Genomic DNA, 6,750 nt, shown 5'->3' with positions numbered 1-6,750 from the left:
CAAGCCTTAAAGAAGCTGTTCTTCTCCAGAACTCAAACCACAAAAAAGTTCAGCTGAGTTCTACTATCACCGCTCAGACTCACAATGTTCAAGTGGCTTCAGAATCCCCTGTGATGCACTTCAAGTGTCTCCAACGAGAAGCAAATGAACGTAACCATATCCACTTCTCCAACCCCACACAGAGCGTCTAATGAGCCACACGTGCTATTCACTTAGCTCCTACTTTTATCAAAGGCAGAACCTGCGGTTTTGCAGTTACTGTAGTTTTTGGAACCACAGCAACAAAATACTCCTTGGCAGTAATTTTAAGGGCAGCTCTCTGTCTCTCTCTCTCACACACACACACGCTTCAGGACTTCCATGTGTGTCAGAGATACAAGGTACTGTACGGTGACATAAATGGATCATGTACATTTGCTATAGCTAGGCAGGGTAGTTGAAATCACAAACATTGCAGTAATGGCATGAATAACCACAGCTGCAATGACATGCAGAGGGAGGCAGAAAAGCAACCCGAGTTCGTCAGTGCTCTGTCACCGGTCAGCACAACCAGTATTGGTAAATTGGTGCCCTCTGCTCACTAACTATTGGAGGACTCAGCATCTCTTGGCTTTCCGGGTGCCTGGTTCCACACCCTTGTACATTGTTTTCATCTTAAACGTCCATTTTTTGTCTTTTTTTCCATTTTCAAAAGCACGTGTCAGGGCCACGGGGGCCAGGCATTGCCTGGGCAGCCAATCTGTGGAGCAGGACATAGGCATGCCATTGCCTTCTGAATAGGCACCACCACCTTGGAATTGGCTACAGTGATCCACGTCCCCTCAGAGAGGATTGTATTAGTAGATTTTAAAGTCACAATGGACCTTTAGATCATCTAGTCTGACCTCCTGCACCAATTAGGCCATAAATCCTCACCAGTGACCGCTGCATCAAGCCCATCACTTCTGGTTGAGCTTTTTGAAAGACATCCAGTCTTTAAAGGCTTTAAGCAATAGAGAATCTACCATCCTCTAGGTGAGACAAAGTCTTTATGACTAAGAAATAGGGAAAAGAAAGGCGCTCCACTCCCTCCACCACACTGCTCCCAGGACAAGAGAGGCAGACAGGTTCGTCTGCCAACATGCTAAGCAATAGCAAATTGGCCTTGCTGAAAGATCTTGGGCCAGGTGGCTTCTGACCCAGCTCACTGAATTGCAGCACTTCTGTGTATGTACAGACTCATAGACTCTAAGACCAGAAGGGACCATCATGAGCATCTAGTCTGACCTCCTGCACATTGCAGGCCACAGAACCTCGCCCACCCTCTCCTGTAATAGGCCCATAATCTCTGGCTGTGTTACTGAAGTCCTCAAATCTTGATCAAGTTACAAGGTTCCACCATTTACTCTAGTTCAAACCAGCAACACACCTGTACTTCATGCCGCACAGGAAGGTGAAAAACCACCCAGGGTCTCTACCAATCTGACGGGGTAAAAATTCCTTCCTGACCCCAAATCTGGTAATCAGTTAGACCCTGAGCATGTCGGCAAGACTCACCAGGCAGACACCTGGGAAAGAATTCTCTGTAGTAACTCAGAGCCCTCCCTATCTAGTGTCCTGTCTCCAGCAGTTGGAGAGATTTGCTAATAGCAGTCATGGATGGGCCATATGCCATTGTCGGCAATCTCACTGTACCACCCCTTCCATAAACTTATCAAGATCAGTCTTAAAACAGGTACAGGGCTGCTGGATTACTTTTTATAGCGGGGGTGCTGAGAGTCACTGAATCAAACTGTAAACCCTGGATATAATGGAAACCACATGAAGCCTCTAGCACCTATGAACAGGTTCAGGTTTTTGCTCCCACTACTGCCCCGGGAAGGCTGTTCCAGAACTGCACTCCTCTAATGGTTCACCTAATTTCAAGTCTAAATTTATTATCGCCAGTTTATAGCCATTTGTTCTTGTGCCAACATTGGCCTTAATTCCACTCACTCCCTGGTGTTTATCCCTCTGGTATATTTATAGAGAACAAGCCGTATCTCCCTGCAGCTTTTGTTTTGTTAGGTTAAACATGGAACAGATGCTTCCCCAGCCACAGCTCAATGCTGATCACAGTGTGTGAGTGTGTGTGTGTGTGTGTGTGTGTGTGTGTGTGTGGTGGGGCGGGGTATTACTACTCTGTTTATTACTGGTAGCACCCCCAATGTACCCTACACTTTCCCAACAGTGCATGATCCTTGCCCCAAGGAGCTCACAGTCTGAGTCACAGGCAAAATGCTGCCCTTTACTGTAATAGGATGGGTCTGCCCCTTTGTTTCTTTGGGAGGAATGGAGGGAAAGACCAAGGTGAGAGGGAGAATATGGGAAGAGTGGGGGAAGAGTTAACAGAGAGCAGTGAAAACCGAGGGGCGCAAGGAAACCGAAGCTAGCTGGGGGGGGCGGGGGGGGGGGTAGACAAGAGGGCACGGAGGAAGGAGAGGAAAAGAGATGTTGCTTTCCAGAGAAGAATGGAGAGGAGACAGAAAAGGAGTGTTAGCTGGGAAGGAGAGACCAAGCAGGGGATGGAAGGAGTAGAGAAGGGAATAAAGAAGTGGGAGGATGCCAGGTGGGATCAAGGAAACACACAAACACTCTGGGGTCCGTGTCGGAACTGATTGGCATCTTTTATCTAAACCTTTTTCCCAACCAAAAAATGGTTGTGGTGTTTGTTTGCCTGCAATGGACATTTTCACTGAAAGCTTTTTTGCAGTCAAATTTTTTTGGTTTTTCAATGAAAACCCGCAATTATTTTTGGTACCCTTCCCCCCACCTTTTCCAGCTGGGAAAAAAGGAAAGAAACAGGCGTGTGGGTGGAGAGGGAGGAGACCCAGTTGATTTTTGTTTTCATTTAGTCAGAAAAACTCCACAAAGTATTTCGGCACACAACACCCTTTTTTCTCGTTTTGTTCAGAATGTTTCATGGAAAGAATGGAGCAATTTCCAGCCAGCTGCACTGAATTCAGGTCCCTTTCCTGGGACTGTCCTGGCCATTACCCTTGTTCTTTACACTTGTGGGAAGAGGTGGCTATTTGGAGTCCTTGTTCTACCAGCCCTGCCAGCTCCTCTGGGTTCTATAGTTAAATAACTGGCAACCCCAGCCCCCACCAAAAATAGCCCCAAATTCACCAGTGTACACAGCCCTGCCCACCCCCCTCCAGCCCCTGGGCCTGTCTGCCTCACACCAAGACCTGGCATCCCACAGCAAACAATTCCATTTCAATAGCTGTTCCTTTCTGAGAGCCCCCAGCAGGCATCTGTCCCTATTAGAAATCTTATTTGCACCGGAGGAGAGTGCAAATTACGGTCTCTCTCTGACATGGATTGTATGCAGGGAGAGGCTGAGAGCAGAAGCTGCCATTGTTAATAAGGGGTGAGCGGGCGGGGAGGTAGGGAGCCCTGAGTGGCAAATAAAGGAATACAGTAACTGTCTGATGTAGCTAAGGCAGGAGTTGTGGCCTTTAGAGCACTCCGAAGCAGCGTCTGAGAGCCCCAACAGCGCAGGAACAACATAAGCAATGCAACAGGCTGTCGCATGATGCTGGGCTCTCTCCCTTTTGTCTTGATTCATAAGGCAGCGATCGAGTGGGAGATGCTGCTGTTTGACAGATACTGTAGATGGACAGATACTGCAGTGCGGCTAGAAGAAACAGATACTGCAGCAGAGGAAGACGCAGCCTCAGCGGGTTCAGGGTGGTTAGCTGAAAGTGTGTGGAGGAGCCGTTCAGGGTTCTTCAGTTGAAGGGTTACCAGCAATTCCCACTCAGGATTTCCTATCTGACGTTTGCAAGCACCTGTGCTGTCTCTCTTCGTCTTCCTCACACCGGCTACACGAGAATTGCATCGACACTAATGCGAACTCACCATACATGGCCAGGGCCCTTTGCCTTGTGAATGGAAGACAGGGAGTGAGGAGGGGGAATAACACACAATGCGAGCAAATTTCCAATTAATCAGAAACAGGCAGAGCTGTTAATGAAAGTCCTCCTGGTGGCCTGACAGCATGTTGAGAGCGGGCCAGACCCTGGTCTTTGGGGTCTGAGTGAAGCACCGAGTCCTTTTATAAATCCACACACTTCCTGTTAAAGGGTCACTCCTGCCCTTTTGGGCATGGCTAAGATTTTGGGGTGCTGCAAAGCGTGCAAAGAGGGCTTATGGCTGTGACAGCTCCCACCCAGCGTTCCTTTTCAGCTGGCAGACCTGCTATCTTCAGAATAGAAGTATCCCAGGGCTGGCCTCAGATGCACATGAAGCGAGCCTGCCTTCAGCACTGGGGAGTCTGTTAACTCACTAAGCTGGCTCTGCTTTCAGGCCATCAGTTAGCAAAGGACAAGCAGATGGCAAAGGTCTGGGTATGTCCAAAGGTGTGTTGGCTAAAGGCCTTTGGGGCTGTGGGGCATTTTATTATTTCTTACCTGAACCACTGCCTGTCCACAGGGGAAGATGCAACATAGCTCTGCTGATGCAGCCCAGTCCTGACCTGCAGCACCCCCTGCTACTCCCATCTCCACCACACATACATGCTCCCTCTCCTCCACCACCGCCCCTCAACCCTAGCCCACAGTTTCCCTACTATTTTAATCCTGACAAACCAGTTCAGCAATATTGTGGGCTCAATTCAACAGCCTGTCAAATCCCCTCATGTGCGCTCATTAATCTACATTTAGTGGCATAAGACAGTCAGGTGAGTACAGGAGAAAACATCTGTGCCTAGTTGAAGGAGTTCTAAATTACCTGTGTACCGTGTCTAATGCAACAGTGAGATCTGGGTGGCCTGCTGAGGTGCAAACTGATGAGCATCTGGCAACCCCACCCTGGTGGCTAGCAGCCAAAGGCTAATATGATTAGTGTGACCCATTCTCTGTGCTTGGTGGGCGGTTTCATTATAGTCCTTTGATGCCTAAAGTTCTTCCCTGTGGTGAAAGTTCAGTTCTTTGTTACCACTGGGGTAAATCCATCTCAGCCACCATAAAGTGGGAGTAAAAAGCAGAATCCTTGCAAAGACAAGAACTTGCTTGTGACGACCTTTCCTGGGGACAGAAACAAGCCAGCAGAGGAAGGAACAGATGAAGGAGAGGAGTTCTATGAAGCGCCCTCTCCTGGGCATAAGAGATCACTGCATAAGTACATAAAAGGAAATCAGAAACGCTGGATGTGAAATGGAACCACTGCTGCTCTAATGACCCTGGGGTATCCGTGAAATCCACCCACATGGTGACAAGGAGAAAAGAAAGCACTCACAGTCTCAGTGACCCATAGATGTTTCTGTCCCTGTAACACTTGGTGACACTTGTTATAGCTTGTCATACCAGTAAAAGACCATTGTCTTGAATTGTATTACAAAATAAATGATGCAAGCTACTGGCTTAAACCTGCCTGTGACTCCCCCGGGCCTATGTGTTAGACGAGATACCAGCCCTTATGGTCAAATATCAGAGAGTGACGTTCACTGTCCACACGGTACACTGGGACCCGTTCCTTTGGAGCAAGCAGATTTCGTGTTGCAGGAGAATGCTGGCCTGCTCAGAAAGCTCTGCGCTCCAAACAACCTGGGCATCAGACTACGAGCCGAGCTCAACTTCGCCCAGGTCTGCTTTGGACTAATCTGACAGTCCTGAGCAGCGCTAAGGCCCCACATACTCTTGGATCGTGACTACCTTGGGGCAGCTGTTAGAACAACGTTTGGCCCAGTTCACACAGGGGAGACTAAACTCTGCATTCATTTTAGGTGATCTCTAGGTCTCTTTCTGAAGGAGATGCCACCAGGAACCCAAATCCCATGGTGATGGGCACGGTATAAATACAAAATAGAGCAGAATGGGCTTGTCTACACAAGGAAGTTTGACCAGTTATACTGGTGTAGTTAAAATGATATAGTTATACCAGTATAACCTCCCTGTTATTCTTATGATTATATCCTCATATGTTGTAATCTTCTTCCAGTACGAGTGGCTTTTTTAGTTCAACTTAAACCTCTGCCCAAGTGACATAAACCAGACTGGAAAATGTGCTGGACTATTGGACTAAGAGTTCACATGTGTGTGTGTCACACCAGTAGAACGACATCAGTTTAAATCCACATTAATCTTATACGTCATGTAGACAAAAGTGCAAGCTCATTGGGCCAGGGTCCCGCATTTTATTCTGTGTGTATGCAGCACGAGGATTGCCATGAGGTGGCTGTCCTGGGAATTCTGTGAGGGGGCTTGGTATATGCTGCCAGCTGTCCAGTTTTATAGGCTCATGATTAACCCTGGGGGGGGTGCCCAGTTTTTTGTACCTCAGAGGTGGTGCAGCCCTACCTAGAATATAGCAGCCATGGTTGTGGGTGTTGCTGCAACTCTCGGGAATAGTACTGTAATACAGGTTTCAAAGTAGCAGCCGTGTTAGTCTGTATCCGCAAAAAGAAAAGGAGGACTTGTGGCACCTTAGAGACTAACAAATTTATTTGAGCATAAGCTTTCATGAGCTACAGCTCACTTCATCGGATGCAGTGAGCTGTAGCTCACGAAAGCTTATGCTCCAATAAATGTGTTAGTCTCTAAGGTGCCACAAGTCCTCCTTTTCTTTTTACTGTAATACAATTAACCCTGAGCATCATGCCTCTGCTGGGATAAGATATCTGCTGCTTTCTGCTCTCCCCACAGCTTCACTATGCCACAAGGATAAATGAGAGCCCTACCACCAGTGCTCCCCAAAGGGCAACGGGGCCAGACTGCTGCGTGCAGGGGA

This window comes from Natator depressus, chromosome 10 (genome assembly GCF_965152275.1).
Source record: "Natator depressus isolate rNatDep1 chromosome 10, rNatDep2.hap1, whole genome shotgun sequence".
NCBI lineage: Eukaryota > Metazoa > Chordata > Testudines > Cheloniidae > Natator > Natator depressus.
This window is presented reverse-complemented; position numbering follows the sequence as displayed.